Here is an 18985-nt window from a genome sequence, read left to right on the forward strand (position 1 = left end):
TCCCTACAGCTGAGATGAAAATCCTTTGACCATGACAAAGACTGGGAAACTTGTTAATCACTGAAATATTTGATGTATCTTTTTTTGTCTTGTTACCAGGCTTTAAATTCAAGGGAAATTTCCACGGTGATAAGCAACAATTGCTCTTTAAAGCCTCAGGGAATCGGAGTTTCCCAAAAGATTCTGCACATGAAAGTATTTATTTCAGAGGCTTATATGAATTAGATTAATACACAGTTGACAACTACTGAGGAGAATGGCCTTTAGAACAGCAAGTGTCGCTTGGCAGATGAAAGGGTTTTACTTTAAAAAAGAGGGGTTCTAGTCATCCCAGAATCATTCTGATGTTTGCAGCTTTGGTTAAATTGCTGAGATAATCTCCCAGACACCTGTGTACTGAGTGAAACCTCCCTCATAGAAGTCTTTTCTGATTATGTTACTTATCTTTTATTGAAAAGCCCTTTTCACAAAGTAGTAGAAACAGAATACTTTTCTATATAACATACATAGCTGTGGAGAAAGAAGAAATCCAAAGGCAATGAACTGGGTGTTTGCTGGGTGGATGGGAAAGGGGATCTCCTTTTGAAGGTCTGTGTCACAGTCTTGATTTTCCTGAGAAGCAAGTTGAAGATAAACAAGCTTGTTGAAATCTGGTGAGGTATTTCTTCGCTTAGAAATCAATCTGACTGCCTAGGCAATGGAATCATTTGCATGCTGAAAGGTGCAAGAGAGAGATTATAATGTGGGATGTCAGTAGTTACCTGTGTGACTTGCTGTTATGGACAAAATGTGTTGGCTTTGGTTTTTAGAACAGGTGACTGCTTTATCTGAAATGAATAGTCTGACATTTGTTGGTATCTGTTATCACAGATGCAGAGATTGGGCCATGTTATCTTGTTGAAACACCTTTTTGGTGTAAAGAGATTTGGCATTTTTGCTTAGAATTAATTCAAACCAGACACAAAACTAGAAGAAGCTGAAGAGGCCAAGTTGGTTTTGTTAGTTTCTTGTATCTTCCAAAGATGCTGATGTGTTCAGTTGTTAAGGCACTAGATGGAAGCTTTGCTTAAGGTGTACAGGAGCACAATTACATAGAAAAGAAAAGGAAATGGTTTTAACTTTTCCTGACACTGCAATAGGAAGGGACAACTACTGGCAAAAGTGATGTGTGTCCATCCCATGAGTCATGAATTGTATGGTCTGTTCTGTTGCCTGCAAAGGTTTCCTTCGTGCTCTTAGTGGCAGAGGGCTGGTGAAAGGTTTGCAAAGCCAAGATAAGCTTCCTGTTCTGTGGTGTACATCTGTTGTCTACAGCAAAACTTCCTAGCTGTGAAGGGGTATGGAATTTGACCCAGGAATTGGTGAAGCTTCTGTATCTTATAGGGAAAAAAAGCAAAGCAAACACAGCAGCCAAGGAGTAGCTGATGCATATGCTGGGTCTGCCTGGGGCCTGCTTTAACCTTCTCCATGGTCATGTGCCTGGGCAAATAGAGGGCTGTATGCTCTCTTACTCACTGGATTCCCAGCAGAGCAATCCCTACATCCTATGACATACATTCACATTTAATCATCCTAAAGAAAAACACACCACATATTATCCCCAGGCATTGTGGTGGTGTTTATTTTCTGCTTCTTTTATGTTGTTCATTGAGATACTGCAACATCTAGTACTGAAGCAAACAGCATGTGATCATTGCTTGGGGAATAATAACTACAAATCTTCTCTGGCAAAAGGAAAGACTGGTCTAAATGACCTCATATCCACAAATCATTGCAATTGAAATTGGGTTCTTAAATTGTGTCTTAATTCAGACTCCTGTTACTGTATCTATAAATTTATCAGCCCAAGAACACCAGTAAAGTCAAAGAGAATGACTAATATGACAAAGAGTGAAGCAAATTATGCATGGCAGTACATTAGCACAGTAGGAGCACTGTCTGAATAAACACAGATCTTCCTTCCTTGCATCTAGCCAGCACAGGGCTATTGTGAAAGCAGTTGAAACAATGCTGAGAGGTTGTAGAACAATGGATTTGTTTGCTGGCCTGTTTCTGTTCTGCTGTGTCACCTGGTAAGTCTTTACAGACATTCTGTCTGCATTGTAGAAAATTTGAACAATTGGTCAGCTTCACTCTCAGGAGAAGGGAGGCTTCTTTCGGTCCTGGTCCTAAAAGGCTTTGACTTCCTCTGATGAAAGGAGTTTCGGGGTTGCAATATATTTTCAACAGTAGTATGAATGGGAAAATCTTGATAAAAGACCTGAAGAAATAGAGAAGAGGGAAGAGAATACTGCATTGCATTCCTACTACTGGAAGGATTTCTGGCCCCCAAAACAGATGAATTGCCCTTACTGCTGTCTACTTAGTAAGGAAAATCACTGTTACCTCCACCAGTTGGGTGAACTATGAACAGAAGAAAAGTAGCATCAGTATAAGGCAGAAAAGAAAAAAACCTAGCAATATTTAAAATGAAGATATTTAGGTCTTTTGTGCACTTGTCTGCAAGGATTAGGAAGCAAAATCCTTAGGACAAGACCCTGTTCTTGAATGCTCTTATGAACTGCCATCACACCCATCAGGCTACAAATCAGGGGGAAAACTGTAAGCATACTGAAAACAAGCTATTCTTGTGAAGTTAACTGTCAGAAAGTAGCATGTAGCTGCATGTGTATGCTAAGACATTTGAAGGTAAAGAGGAAGCTGGGCAGGAGTCCTATTTGTAGTAATGTGGAGCTGGTGAGCTGAATGCATTAAGCAGCTCGGAAGAGGTTGGCCTGTGTGCATTGCTGTGTTTGTTCTGTAGCTCTAAATACTCTTCCAACTACTACACTATTAAAGGATCCTTCCATCTGTTTTTCATGGCATAACATGACACATTTGATCTGGCAGAGCACTGTACAGCACAGGGCCAAAACCAAAGGTGTGGGAGTGCTAAGTGTTTTATGTTGCCCTCTGGGCAGCAGCTAACCCCTAGCTCACTCTAGAAGGTGCTGAACCACCAGATAGCCCGATTTACAGAAGGGATTGAGCAGGGTAAGTAAAGAGAAAGGGAATGAAGTTGTTATCTGTCCTAATAGAGAAAAAAAGTGAAAAACAGTGGTACTTTTTTTTCCCCCTCAGGCCTATTATTACAGATCTTGCAGTGCAGCTCACTGAAGGGATGTAGTTTGTAAACAGTGTTACTGAATTACCTGTGTCTAGCAAACAAATCAACCCAAGACAATGGATAATTAGTCATGATAACAAATATACAGATTGGAAGAAGGCTAAAGGATAAATGCAGTGAGGAAAGCTATTAAACTCATCAGCTGAGGCAGCTTTATATGTCAGTTCCTAATGAGTATTGGCAGCAGCTCTGTGTTAGGTAGCATTGAGAACAGCTGAAGAGAAAGGTGCTCACATGGAGCAGCACTACCAAATAGACATAGCTAGAAAAAGTAGTTACAATTGTAACATCTGTGTACTGTCTGCTTTGAATCTCAGTATTTCAAAGACTAGTTTTTGTGTTCTTGCCATAAATAGCCATTTTGGAAGAACTAGCCATAGAAAAGGAGGATCTCGAGCACTAACTCTGCTTCTTTTGTGTCTCACTAGGGAGTAAAGCACTCAGAGGAGCTGGCTGTGCTTGGCACTGGCCTCAGCTGTTCTACCTGTTCTGTGGTAACATCACTGCAAACACAGGTGATACTGTACTGACTTAACTAAAACTGAAGTTAACCAGAATATATGAGATCAAAACCAGATCTGAGTTCACTGTACATTTGTGTTAAGCTGTAATTTAGGGTATGTTGTCTCAAGTACTTAATTCTCTATACTAAATGGAATGCTGATTTCCAACTGTGAAATGAAGAGCATAGGGTGGTTTTTTTTATACTGCTTCATATTTTTAAATTAATGCAGCTCAGAGTGAAAGGAAGAGAGATAGAATGATTTGGTGGGATGCTCTTCTGAACATACATGTGTATCACCAGATGTGAATTGCAGCAAAACATTTTTCGTTTCCTGTGCTGCTCTACATTGCTCAAATATTTAAAAGTGATTTCACTGCAGAAAAGCATTTCAGTCAACATCTGAAGGCAGAGGCATTTGAAACCTTCAAACTTTCTTCTGTTCTCATGTACTTTTTCAAATTAAAGGAAGGTCTTGTCTTTAAAAATTGAGATCCAGAGATTTACCTATTGCACAAATGTAAAAAACACTCTCTGAAAGCTAGGTTTCCTTTTACAGTGCCTCAAACCTCCTCTTAGACATACATTTTGTATTCTGAGGCACAGATACAGTTGTAAGGGGCTAATTCTTGCACGTCATAACAAAGTATGTACCTCAGGCATTCTGGGTGCCAAACTGCTATTTGTTTTCACCTGAGATAGAGTTTTTCCATTCGTGTGTCCATGTTGAATGAAGAAAAATGCAAACTTGTGACTAAGATCTCTCAGCATTCTGTTCACTTTTTTCTTTGTATCTTTTTTCAGTAAATTCAATTATTATGCCAAGACTGGAAAATGAAAACTATTCACTTGCATATGGACAAATCAGGGTTAAATGAATCAGAGTTCAAAGAAACTGAAGAAACTCTCTCCCAATTTTCGAGACCATCAAAGGGATTTCCTGGTGTTCTGGTTTCAGCCAGGATAGAACTACTTTTATTTTTGTGATTTTACTTTTCAGTTAAGTCCCTTCTAAGTAGCTGCAGTTGTTGAAATCAACAGCCTGTTTCTATCCTGGCTCAAACCAGGACACCCAGTTATTTTATGGTATTGGTAGGACCCATAAAGCAAGTGCTTGGTCAGAGGTGATTAGCAGAAGTGTCTAGAACTGTGAATTAAGGCTTGAAGAGGTTTTATATATTTTAGGGTTTAGCCTTGTGAAACTTTAATTCTTATTGGTTTTTTTTGGTTTCCCCATCAATAGAATGGCTAGTAGCAATTCAGCTACCAATCTACAGTGGAGCAGGTTAATGAAAGAAAAGTAGTGGTCTAGTCCTTATTGTGCACTAATTAGGAAGTCAAGAGACTTAAGTCAAGGATTTTCTTCCTACTTTTGGTCAGGAGTGCTGTGTTACTTTAGGTATCTCATTCAGTGAAGGGAGCCTCTGGACCCCACAGGACATCTGTGTATGATACGACACATGCAATAGTAAATCATACAGAAGTTATTGCACTGAGGTGATTATGGTTTTTGCAAGTATTAAAGTTAAATAGTAGCTTACAAATACTCTCAAGATTTCTCCAAAGTAAATATGTGGCTTAAAAATCTTAGTAATCATGTGCTATAATTTTTTACATTCTGCCTCAGTAAGCAAAGAAGACATAGTCTCTTTAAGTATTCCTAATTATCATTTATTAGCAAATATGATAGACTAACAGTAAAAGGGTAAATACTTCCTAATATAACTTGAACTAGCATTTATGATGAAAAAATACTTTTTCAATGAATAGAATGTGTTAATGCTATTTTCAGAGAGTAGTATCACACTCCAGTTAGTTTAATTTCATAAGCCCTTAGCAGGCACTTTTCACAGACATCAGTGTTGTACCAGAGGCAGCTGGGTCCTCCAAGCAAATGACTCATTCTCAAAAATGCTAAGCTAGTGAGGATGTCCTTTAAACAATGATGGAGAAAAGGTACTTCTGACCAGAACAAATGAAGAGATGAAGAGCTCACTTGAGCATGTGGTAGTAGTGAGTCAGGTTTGGTAACGTTTAAAAATGGACTGATAGTTAACTTGAAACTGTAGCTACACAGAAATAATAAAAAGACACTCTTCCCATGACCCTCTTTTAAAAATGTGGTGCTTGAGAAGTCTTATGAGCAAATCTATTGACATCTTCAATGCAATGTACTCCTTAGTACTGAGAATAAAAAATGGATTTGTTATTAGAAGGCTGAGTTCCTTGCTTTGGAAGTCATTTCCTGATTGACCATGATTGAGTTGCTGGAGCACAGCTTTGCAACCAGTGAACCAGGAAGAGATGTTCGATCCTGATATGTTCAGGAGCTCAGCAGTGAGGTTCAATGCTGCTGAAGTCCACAGAGTATTCAGCACTGAGAATCAAAAGTTTCATCCTCCTGTTTGAAAACTTTATCCTAAAGAACCGGATCAGCTGCCTGTGAAGTGGAATTCCTATCATGCAGAAGTCTTACAAGACTTAACTAAGTCAGCAGTGTAATGCTTGAAGAAATGTTCTTTGTCATGAAAGCAGGCATTTCCACAGTGCTGTTCAATTGAAGTCTGCAGCTTCTTTCATCCAAATCCAAGGCTATCTTGGTGTGATTCTCAGCATTGCTGGTTTTGTGATGGGTAACACCTACATTTTTCTAGGTGCAGACTAACATATGAAATCCAGTCACAGCTGAGTGCAGACAAACCTGAACTTTATAATGTTATATAAACTTCATGCAACCCAACTATAAAACATGTTTGGACTTCTGTTCTTTAGACTTGTATGTTTGAGACCTTTCCCTAATATGTTGATTGGAAAATTAGAAGGAATTGATAGGGGCCATTGCAGAGAGAGACCATAAGTAAAGAGACCAAAATTATTGCATCAGCAGTCAGCCAGAGAGCTGTTAGCTATTGATGCTGCTACAAGTGTTGGGGCTGTAGGTTTTGGTTAACTTCTAACAAATGCATGTGCATATCTGACTTTCAGAAACTTTACATTAAGGCACCTTGTTAAAATCCCCTCTTGTAAGTAGTCTTTCTTCTTGTCCCATTTACTTCCAACAAAACCAGTGAAGTAGTTCCTGGCTGCTTTTCCAGAAATGCTGCTGCACATGTTGCTGGATGCACACAGGTGCCTCTGGCTGCTCTTCTGGTTGGAGACACTGCTCTGAGGTTCAGCATGTCCCCTGCTAGCTTCTGCTCTGTTGACCTTTCCAAGTGCCTGTGCATGTGCAAGGCTGCTTTAAGATGAGATAAGGCACCTCCGCTTAATTTCTGTTCAGGCTATTAGCCACTTGTGTGTCTCAAGTTATACCAGTTAATTAAATCCTTGGTTACTTGCCTAATTAGAAACAATGGTGGCTCATTAAAAGATCATACTGCATAAACCCCAGTCCTCCCAAACCAGCAGTAGGGATGGAAATTTCATCCTACTGGGAGTGGATTTTAGTTGAATCAATGTAATGTTTTCTGGCTGAAGAAGACTGATCTGATGCAGAGGGAATCTCTGGGGGACCCTCAATGTGATTATCTGACAAGCTGTTGGGTTCCAAGGCAGCTGTAAGCAAGAAAGGGTATGAGCCTATAGGTCTGACTGGATATGAGTATCCCTGAGAAATTGCATGACAAGGCTTTAAAACCTTGTGCATCTGTTGAAGCTCTAAAAGCAGTAGTGACTTGCTGGAATGGCACTGAGAGGGACAGCAGCAAGTCATAGCTCAGGGCTTGCAGGGGGGAGGATTTGGGATGGGGTGGAAGTAGGGGGAGTAATCCAAGAGTAGGTACCTGGCCCAGCTGAACTGTAAAATGTAATGCTTTTATCTGTATTGCTTTATTGGTGCTTTTGGGGCTCATTATTTAAGACAAACTGTCAGACTGATGAAAGTGTCTATATTGGCTGACTACCACTTGTGACAGTATTTACACAAAGAACTTCAATTGTTTATATGTTCTTATGGCACTTGACAATTAAAACTTCCACAGTAGGCAGGGGATGGTGGGCAGTGCTGCTCTGTACTTAAATATGAGTTTCTGCAGAGCGCTGAGCTTTCCAGTAAGGTATAGGGCATTTGACTTCACTTTGTCACTGTTTCCCTTGGGGACCCCATTGAGGTGCTCTGTACTACTTTAAAATCCCACCCTACCCTGTATGTTCTGTCTCTCCAGAGAAGTGTGTGCAGTAGCATGCAGTATTCTCTTGAAAAGAAAATTGCATTTCTATAGAATTTCAGTGCACAGAAAAGCTAATAAATTCATAATTTAGATGAGACTGGGTTAAAAAGAAATTCAGCATCTTTTTTGTTTGTCTTCTTCCTGGTGTGTTACAAAATGTCTCTATTAGCAGAGCTGCCAGGGGGTTAATTTGCACTAACAGCCTAATCATCTCCAAAGACTTCATTTTAGATTTTTTTTTCATATTGCTGCTTAGATCAGCAAGGCTAGAGAAAAGATGACTTGAGAAATAGTGCATATCTTAAGAAAAAAAGAAAAATGGGGAGGAAGCATTTCAGACATAGCCCTCTGCATTATCAGCTGACAGGCTGCTCAAAAATATTTGCTTTTTCTTACAAGCTCTGGCTCTAAGATGCAAGTCTTGATTTCCTAGGTGCTATGAGACTGAGCTCTTTGTACAAAGGGACAGGCTCATTAAAAGGAATATGTGGTACTTGCACACCAGAATCTAGAGCTTAATTCCCCAACCCCTGTCTGGTTGTTAAACAGAACACACAAGTAGTTGTGGATCCTGAATCACAACTTGGTTTCCCAGATAAGAGTGCCTGACATAACAGACCTTAGGGTTGTACTTAGTCTTCCATTCACCCCATGACTGCTGGAGAGGGCAGTTCAGCCCTACAGGTGATCATTAAGGCCCAAATGTTATTTCTGACCAACCTAAATAGGTTCTGAACTTGGCACATTGGACATTTGCAGATCGTATTTTGAGGACACTGAATTTTCTGAATTTTCCTATAGATTATGTGGTCACTTACTTAGGACTCTGAGTTTTTGACAGATTTTTCTGGAGCTTTAAAAAAATGTTCTGATGTTAATTGCTGGAGTCACTGAGTCACTTGGTATGCCTAGTCTCAGCAGGTTGTAGAAATGCCACCAGTAGCAACAAAACTAGTTTTCTACTTGAGGTTATGTCTGTCTTAGAAAAAAGCCCTGAACGCATAGAAAGTTCTTCCTGTGGAAGGGAAGCCAACCTACAGGAGGAGCTTGTAACTTAGGAATGTAGCCGAATTTACTCCTGTCGAAAGTAATGAGAATATTCACAGGCTTTAGGCAGCTTTTTCTCCCTCTGGATTTGAATAATCATACAGAAGCTTCTGCTTTTCTCTTCCATAGCATCCTGATTACAGTTTTCTGGTAGAAGAGAATGACCAATCCTTTTTGTTTTTTCCTGTATGCTGTTGGTTGTATGATGATGGTAGTGGACAATGTACACTTACATGTATTATAATAATGTTTTCTGAGACAGCAGATGATAAAAGGATGGCATTAAAATTCTAATTAATTTGTCTACACAGTATACTGTGAAGAGAAAAGAGCTGGACTGGATGGAGAGGCTCAGGGCAAACACAAGAACAGAGAGTAGGCAATGTTACACAAGTCAGCAGTAGTGTCAGGAAGGTCACACAGCCTTACAGGTAACATTGTGGCAGCATTCAAGTAGGTAACTTGGATCCTTGACATTGGACTTTGATTTACTGATGGGTACTGCTGTGCTCATGTTAACATGAAGGTGGAGGCCTAACAAGCTCAGTTTCACATCAGTCTCAGAAGGCAAGTAATAGCAACCTTGTGACTTAGGGTCTGAGCTCAGTGACATTGAGCTTCAAAGCAATTCCTCAGTGACTTCCGTGGTGAAGTGTTAGTATCTTAAATCAAGCTGTTCAAAGCACTTAGGAGGGATATTGAAAGTGGCAATCTAGCCTGGACATAAATGTGTGAAGGTGACGTGTGATCTCCATTTTCTAAGACTCCAGAGTACTGCTTAAGAATTTTTCTCTTATCTGTCTCAGACAATGCTATTGTAATTAACACTGGGCAGAAATATCAACATAGTTGAGCAAAGAATTTATCAGCTGACTATAGAGGGTGACAGTTGCTTAACTTCAACATATTTTGAAAGGTCTGTAAAGAAATCCTGAATACTTGCTCAGAGATAGATATGCCTCTCTTCATGTTACTAAAGCACAGCTGTGCTCTCATCTGTAGCTTGCATTCTTTAATTTTCATAGCGTTTCAGGTGATGGGCGTTTTGTCCATTACTATGGTAACAGCTGTTTTTCTTTCTTAGTCAGAGTAAACATTGATAGAAAACCCACTGTAATGTGTTTTTATTCATCATGTACACCTAATGGATGCCATAGCTGTGCAAATATGTCATGATTGCAGTGGATAGAGCAATAAACCCAAAGTCTAGTGCCCTGGTTTATAACTGGTTTTGCCTTTCAACATACACATAATTTTATGTCAGCTACTTCAACTCTGGTTTTACTCCTACCCATATTTAATTAGATTTTGCATACTTCAGGGTGGAAACAGTCCCTGACTGCATGTTGGTGAGTACTTAAGGGAAATGGGGTCTAATAGCAGATGAGATGTGCTAACTTAATTTTTCTTCTTAAACGGCTCCATTTTGAAGTTGAGTTGATCCTATGAACTTCTGGCAGTTGTTCAAAATCCTTCCTATCCGTTTTTTGAGCACTAATGATGGGAGTAGCAGTTCTTTTCCTGTGTTAGTGATTCTTTTTTGTTGCCTTAAAACCCCCAAATGTCTCACGAAAAGCTGTATCAACCTGTGGTAGGTTCAGTGCCCTCCACGATGCTCTGCTGCTAAGTTCTATCCAGATTGCAGTTTCTCAAAACCTGTGTGGAATGATATGAATGCAGCCTGGAGTGTTACAGTTCCTTCTTCACAGCAGGGGAGGTGATTTGCTTTGCACCCTGACAACCAGCAGCCCCTGTGCCACCCCTTCCAGGGAAAGCTTTTAGATTTGGCTCTTTCTGGAATGCAAAATGCTGTTGGAAAAAGTTCTGATGTTTTCTAGGGTTCTTCATGCTCCTGATAACAATTATCTGATAAACATAGCAATTATCTTTCAGAGAAAAAAAAATCCAATGCCAAAACTAATCTTTGTCTACAAGAAGGGGCTTGCATGTTCTGTATTGTAGCCTATATGCTTCCAGAGTAATTCAGATGAAACCTCAGAAACATCTTTTCAGCCCTTTTAGGTTCAACTCTACGAACTGTTATAGGGATTGCCCATAAGGCAATGATTCAGTACCACCTTGCACTAAAAGCTGGCACAGTTTAGTCTGATAGACTATTCTTTTGGGACTTATGACATTAAAAGTGCTGTGTGTGGGTAGAAGTGTTTGCAGGATTGAAGCTGTAAGCCCCAGTTCTGCAAAGACTATTCATGTATTTAACTGTGTGTGCTGTGGCCAAAGTTAAACATGTGCAGTATCTTTTCAAATACAGATCATGCTTTATGAAATTATTTTTATCCTGCAGGTAGGAATGTGGTATGGACTGCCATGAATATTGTTGAAAGAGGTTTAATTTCTTACCCATTTGATATGAACCATATAATACTTTCCTACTTCTACAGATTTCTTTTAAAGTAAAAGAATCATGTAGTTAGCTAGGTTTTAAATATGCCTGTTCCGGTATGAGAATAGTATGCCTTTCTTCCATGTTAGCAAAGCTCATACTGTAAGGTGTCATTTTTGGGGGTGTACAGTAGGCATATTAGGTAAGAGGGCTCAATCAGAAGAGCCACAACAACTCTCTTGTTCTCATAGTGCCAAATCAGAGTGAGTCATGGCCAGATCTCTGTTGGATGTAGGAGTGATCCCTGGGAATGGGAAGTGGTCAAGGACTTCTTGTTCTGTTTAGAAAAGCAATGATTGCCCTGTTGTGTTGCATAATTATATCCGCCTCCACATATCCCACTGCTGTTCATTTCTATTATGTCTTTTTATTTGTCCTAGTTATTCAAGGAGGAAATTTAACAGACTCATGGCAAGGGCAAGTGAATATCCGTACATCCTTCTTTGCTCAAAAGAAGTCTCAATGGATAAGAAATGTAACTTTGATAATTGTTTTAAAAGTGCTTAAGGGGCTCCTTAGGCTAGTTACTTTGGGTCTATTATTTGTCTTTTTGTCAAACACTCAATTGGTTCAGAAACATGGGAGGGGAAAAATGCAAGAGGTTTGTAGTAATTGAGTCATTATAAGCATAAGAAAATTAATCAGTCATGAAATGTCAGAGTTGCCACTCTAAAATACGCACATACTCAAGCATTTATTCCATGGATAACTGTTTTTTATCTTTTATTTCTCTTTCCTGTAAATATAAAAAAGGAAAAAAAAAGAAGAAACATAAATAGTGATTAACTGGGACTGAGTGTATTATGATCTGGAAAAAATGGCAAACTATTCTCTGTTCCATTTTAGAGCTTCATCATTCATAACAGAAAAGAGCCTTGTGAGGGAACTCATTCCCGATAGATATTTTGGAGAAAATTGGAATCCAGATTGATTTTGATAGGGAGTTCTTAAATCTGGCCGTTTATGCTTCCTTCATATTTCAAGTTTGTTACCTAAGGCTTAAAACACCTTTAGCAAAGTGTTTCTTCTAAGATTCCACATGAGTGTTCCTGACCTGGTAGGTAAAGCTGTCTGTGATTAATAGACTTGAGTTTTTGTTTTTTTCTGATCAAAACATCTTAATTGTCACTTGTGATTAAAAGTGACTCTGCAATGTCAGATTGCTCATCTGAGCAAAGAGCCTTGCAAAATCACACTTAGCAGGTGGGAAGGAGTTTTGGAGTCCTGTGTCTTCATGCTGTTTTCAAACACACTAAAAAGAGGAGATACAGGGCAGAGATGCCCATATGATGTAAGGCAGAGATGTGCAGCTCAGGTCAGTGGGGGAGAGGTTACAAATGGGCTGAATTGAGCTCCAGGCACAACTCTTCACCATAAACCTTCCTGTTCTTAGTGTAGTGTTACTGCATTGTTCTTTCCACTTCAGTATCCTGTTTTTCTTGTCAGTCCATGTTACTCCCTCAACTACTGATCGGGCAAGAGACAACTCATCCTCTTCCTCCCTCGAGTCTGTGTGCAGAAGGCTGCCCCTGCACTGCTGCCTTCTGACTGCTCTCAAGCCTCAAAGAGGTGCTGACCAACTGCTGCACGTGCTTGAGATAAACTTGTCACAATTCCCTCAAATTTTTGCTGGGACCCCTGCCCTGCTGTGTAATATATCTAGGACAGATTTTCTTATAGGCACAAGTATGATGTCATTGCAAAATGTAACTGTCAGATGTGGATGTGTGGAGCAGAGACTGGGAAAGAGCAGCTGTAAAATGTATGCTTTTTTCCACATTCAGGAGAGACAGGATAATGCTTTCCAGCTTTTCCTAAGCTGAACCTTAATTCTTTAACTTTGAGTGTGCTTCTTGTGTGGATCCTAAAGGGATCATTTCAAGTAAGCTTTATGTTCTGATATGAGTAAATGTACGTAAGTGAATAAGAGTTTGTTGTGCTAGAACTTGAGATTTATATTGTATGAACACACAACTGTGTGGTAAGGTCTTTTTCTTTCCATTTGAACAGCCTATTCAGTGTTTTGCTTTATCTGCACTTTCCCCTTCTCGTTCTTACTGGAGAGAGAAATAGGGAGATTAGAACTGTAATTTCTCTTGTCTGATTAAACACATTGTGAGACTTGCATTTGATATGATACAGCTTGGGCTGTCTTATCCAGGAGTAATAATACCTTTCTAGCATGAGATGAGAGAGGACAGAATGTTATCATGGTTCCAGTGTTTGTATATTAAATTTCCATGTACTCAGGCTTGAAAATAATAATGGTGAGAATGACTCTGACTTTGCTAAAATAATAATCTTCTAGACAAGTTCTCTTTTCCTTTATTGTAATGAAGTGAGAGTGTTACATGTTTATTACATAAATATATATAGAAGTATATTTCTTTGGTGCAAGTGGTACTATGCAATTGTTAAAGCAGAAGGTCATAAAGTAAGATGTCAGTCCTAGCGCTACTAGATGAAACTTCAGTCTTTTGTTACCCATGTCGATCCTTCTATATGTTGCATCCATCAGCAGCATACTGGGACTATAACAGTGAATCCTCTCACAACAGATCTGCTGATCCTTCTGAGAGGGGGACTCCTCCGTGAAAGTATACAAAGGCAGGAAAAAGAAAAGTGTGCTGGGCATAATTTTTCTCTCCTATTGTTGCACAAGATTTTGTTGCAAATCTAGTTCTTGACTTACCTAAATACAAGGATAGGTTGAGGCCACCAGAGACAGCTGCTAGATTGCCTCCAAGAAAGCACAACTTAAAGCCCTTTCCCCTCTGCACTGGGGAGAGGGGTTGGAGATGTACAGGCAGCACCTTTCATACCTCTCTGCAGCACCACTGGAGGCAACACTCCTGTTGTAGCCAAAGGGCCACCAGAAGCTGCTGCTTTGAATCATCTCTGCCACCACTGTCACTGTGAGCAGCAGCTGTGAAGCAGCAGGTCCTCAACCTTTCTGCTTCTGTGATGTACATATGTGACAGATTACTGATGCCAGTGGACTTTGAATCAGTTAGTAACTGCTGCCCAGCATTATTAGTTTTGCATGCTAAGAGATTGCTTTTGGTGTCAGGGGAATTTCCCTTTGAGCCTGGTCACAGCAAAGGTTGATTTGTACCTTTTTTCGAAGTGCATGCTTTAGCATCCAAAATCCAATGCATCTTTTTGTGGAGCCAAGTGGACTGTTGTTTTCTTGTTTGATTTGGCTCTTCTCACTTAGTCTGGAGCTGTGCCAAAAACATGAATATTCATGACACTGTTAAACAAGATTTTTATTGAAAACTAAAAATGGATCTAGAGTCTTTAATTTGTCATTCTGAACTCAGCTAGTGAAAGCCCTGTGAACAGGAACATTTATCAGTGAGGTTTTCTTGGGGGTTTCTGTTTTGGTTTGCCCACTGAGTGAAAATTCATTAGACCCAAAGATTATATGGCTGGCCAGTAAGACTAATGTTAAGATTTCTGTATAGAATATGAACATACTATATGAATAGAATATAGATGGCATTATATGAATATAATAAGTATGAAACTTAATTGTACTATATATTATAGCTTATGGATAAAATACTTTAGCAAGTGTTGAGCCTTAAGTGGGAATGTACAAGCAGAGGACAAACCTAGCAGAGTTAACAAAAGCTGATGTTCCCTTTTTCCAAGGCCAGTATTAGTTTTTGAGTCCTATCTAGGAGGCACTTCAGCTGTCCTGCATGCAGAGGGCATTGTCCAAGGAATGCCCTTTCTTGAGATTACAGTGTAAATAGATGGGCATCAAGTGTTCAGCTTGTTGGTCTGTATCTTGATGGTACCATGGGTACTACTACAAGTGACCTTGCTAGGGCCAGCAGAGATGGCAGGGAGGAGAGCTAGTTGTTGTTTCTTCCTTGGCTGTGGATACTGCTCATGCATTTACCAGACTCAGAGCTGGTCGCTGAGTCCTGTGCAATGATTCAACGAGGGTGAAATGTATTTTGTCTCCGTGTGTATACATATAGGTTTAGCTAGATAGAAGAGAGGAAGTGAGAAGAAACTGGAAAAGAAGTAAGTGCAAGGTAGATTTCTTTTGTAGCCTCTGGCCTGTACAAGAAATTAAATAAGCTTAGCTTTTAGATGACATGTGTAACTGATTTTAAATATCCATGCTCATTTATTTTGCAAGGTGAAATTCTCTTGAGAGCAGTCTGTTTCATCCTGCAAAGCTGACTAGCTGGTATCTTTTCCCTTCCATGCACATTATCTGGGAGAGAAGTATCAGGGGGAAAAAATTCTGAGTGTTTCTATACTGTTTCTGGTATGATGGGACTCGGATCCTAACTGGGGATCCAGTTAGGATTAATACAAACAATCCCATGTTTTCATGATGCATTTGTACTTCACAATATTCTGGTTCCCCTCATGGGAAGATTATTGCTTCTGAACTTTGTTATAATAAGGGGGTTTAACCAGAAATATTTTTCACATGATGTGAGCTTTCCATGTTGACAAAACTCTGAACAAAGTATTGGAGATGAAGGAGAAAACTTGTGCTTTTCATTCATCCTGGATCTTTGTAAAAATTACTTTCACCATATGTTCTCTTTTAGTCCTGTTGCAGTCAGTGATAAATTCTTACTATGGATACTAGTAGAAATTATTTCAGTCTAATGACCTCCCCCATTTCTGACTCAGGATTTTTTGGGGTGTTGTGATAGTACCATAAAATTCAGCCACTGATGCATGTAAATGATGTATAAAGATTACAGTTAATGACAGTGATCTCAATTGATCCAAAATCTGATCCTGTGACAATTTAAATCCGTGTTAAAGCTTCCATTGACTTGAGTTAGGACCTGATCAGGTCAACAATCGAGTACTTGTGCTAAGCACTAGTAGCCTGTAACACCACACTCCAACTCCTGAATATCACATTTTTCTTTTCCAGCAGTTAGTCATACTATTGAAACCAGATAATTAAAACAAGACAATTCCAGAAAGGGAAGTGACTTCTGAAGTGCCAAACTCCTATGGAGTTGTTCATAGAGGAGTGCTAATGAGGGCAGAAGTAGAGAGGGAGCTGAACTGGAGCCTCACAAGGAGGTATCTGACATAAGCATGGGCTGGGGGAAGCACCCTTGTAACTTTGGTGTAAGTGTACATTTCTGGATATCCATAAACATAAAAGAAATTCATGGACTAAAACTTTAAGAGTTCAGGAGTACATTGGAGTGGGCTTTAGAGCAAAGTCTAAATTAGCTGTATCCAAGGAGTGAAGATGGCTTTCAAGGCCTGGCTTCAGAAAGCAGGGAGGTCCTCATGGTAGAATTGTGGGAAAGTATTGCTATAACAACAAAGTATTTGCTCTTAAAGGAGGAAAAGTATGTAATACGGTCAAAGAAAGACAAAGATTCAAAGGAAAACATATGTCTGAAACATACGGGTCAAGTTTATTTGAAAGGAAAATTTGTTTGCTTTTGATTCTTTATAACATTCCCCATGGAGACTAGTGAATATAACTGCCACATTTTTGGCAAAGGGGATCTTATCCTAAACCTGAAACACTTAAATACACATCCTTACATAAATATGGTCTCTATTAGTTTCAGCCATGTGACTTCTAACTCTTGCCTTTTGTAGTTAGATTTTTTTATTTTATCCTATTGGCCATATTTAAAGCTGAAAATGGGACTGTAATTTAAAAAATGTTGTTCTTGATTTTTTTTTTTTTACAAAGAGAAAGAAGGACCAGGTGATTAAAATAAGTTTTCTTCAGTGCTTTTCCCATATGTGCAAAGGTCTGTAGGGACAGTGATGATAGGCTGTACTGTAAAAACTCCCTGTAGTGTGCAGTGGGCCTGAAACCACCTGAGGTTTGTAGTTATTGAAAGTCATGATTAAAACGGGTTGTCTATTACAGAAAACATTTGGGTAGCAGTAACTCAGGAATCCTCCCTGGCTGTGCTCTCCAAAAAACACTCATTACCAGAGTTGAAATGAACCATTTGGTTCCAGTGCTTACCCTGGGCTGGAATAAAGCTCTTTACATTTATTTATTTATTTTTCCAAATACTGATGCTGAAAACCCACCACTCTCTTTGATTCACTTCCCTTTGTTTATTTTTGAATAAACATATGACATATCTCTCACACAAAGAGCTCTCATTAATGTTAGTGGGAGCTTCACCACCTACAGAATGAGTCAGGTTCACTAGAATGCCTGAGAGCTGGACAGGTTTATATTCCACTCATCCTAAGCATATGATAGTTGGAAAAGCAAACAGTCCACTGAGACCTAATCAAGTTAAGTGCATTTAAAACACTCATTGTGACTGTCATCAAGGGATTATAGTCAATAGAAATGATAACAAACCTTTCAAAGCCTTGTTGCAAAAAGGATGGGCAAGCTCAAAGCTAGAAAAATAGCCTCTAGTCCGTAGCAGAATGGTTTTGGTCACCTGGTCTGTATTTTTCTTTCCTTGTTGCTTTTTGAAATAAACGTATATAGTTGTATACGAATACATAATATCTATAGATATTTTTTTTTAGGAGCACCAAAAGCAGACTCTTAATGTAAGTTCATAGAAGGCTGATACCTGTTTGTCAGACATCACTTTGGATCTCCGATCATGCTGTTTAGTGCTTGGGACTAGATTTAGGCAAAGAATGGGGCTTATGGGTCCAAGCATTAGCCTTCCTCTTCATCCAGATGCTCTTCTTGCTTTTGTGTGTATGTTGCAGTGGTTCTAATGGCTGAAACAAGAGATGGTAGTGAAAAACACAGGGACAATTGCCAAGGTTGTCTTGGCATTGTTTCCTTTCACTTTCTGGCCCCCCCACCCCCCTCCGAAAAAAAAAAAAAAGGGAGGGAGAGAAAGAGCAGAGGCTTTGGCTATTTGCCAGTTTGCTTAGTGATTTGCAGACAGCAGACAGATCTGCCTGTGAAGACGGATGGTTGCAAGCACTTACTAGTTGTAGTGCCAGGGCCAGATCTCAAGACGGCCATCTGTCTTTCTTGTGGGAACATTGGTTACCCACCTTTGGTAATGAAGTGGATGAATTTTGCTGTTCTGACTTTTGACAGTGCCTTGTTGTAAGCAGATATTAAATGACTCCTGGTCAAGTTACAGAAGGTACACACCCACAGTGGGGCTGGCAGTGTGTCGCATGTCCTAAAATCTAATGTTGTCTTTGTTATTTTTACAACACTATATCACATTATTTTGTGTGACTGATAAGGAAATAAATGTGCACAGATTGTGTTTTACACTTACTGAGGTAAAAACCCCTACCACTGCTGAGCTGCTTTATCCAGAAAGAAGAAAATATATTTTTTAAATATTTCCTTCCAGCTAATGCTAAACTTGAGCAGAAAGATTCAGTAGTTTGCCATGGAGGCAGTGTTTGTTTGCAGATCTCATGTAAAATGGAGTTTGGTTTTCTGTGTTCAACTTGGTGAGTGCTGGGCTTCGGTTTTACAGATCTTGAAGTCTCCTGAACTGAGTCCAAAATGACAATTATCCGCTGTATTTGGGCTGTTTATCATGTTCAGTAATGGAAATCAGTTTTCCTCCTAAGAGTAAATTCATTTTTAGGGTTCCATAGAGTTGGATCTCATTGTCATTCACTTCAGTTCATACACTTGCATCTTGACATCATAACAACCATGACAATTTCACTTTGTCAGGAGTCAGAGCTGGTTTTTAGCCTTTCAGCTAAACACAGGT

At 39.4% G+C, this 18985-nt stretch overlaps 1 protein-coding gene across 1 annotated transcript in view; it reads left to right on the top strand.

Annotated features, from left to right (window-relative positions):
* The window catches only part of TMEM132C (transmembrane protein 132C), a 196168-nt gene that overhangs the window by 71726 nt on the left and 105457 nt on the right, over nucleotides 1-18985 (top strand). The window lies entirely within an intron of this gene.

The sequence above is a fragment of the Chaetura pelagica genome, unplaced genomic scaffold (assembly GCF_000747805.2).
Source record: "Chaetura pelagica isolate M959 unplaced genomic scaffold, ChaPel_1.0 scaffold45, whole genome shotgun sequence".
NCBI classification, from domain to species: Eukaryota; Metazoa; Chordata; class Aves; order Apodiformes; family Apodidae; genus Chaetura; species Chaetura pelagica.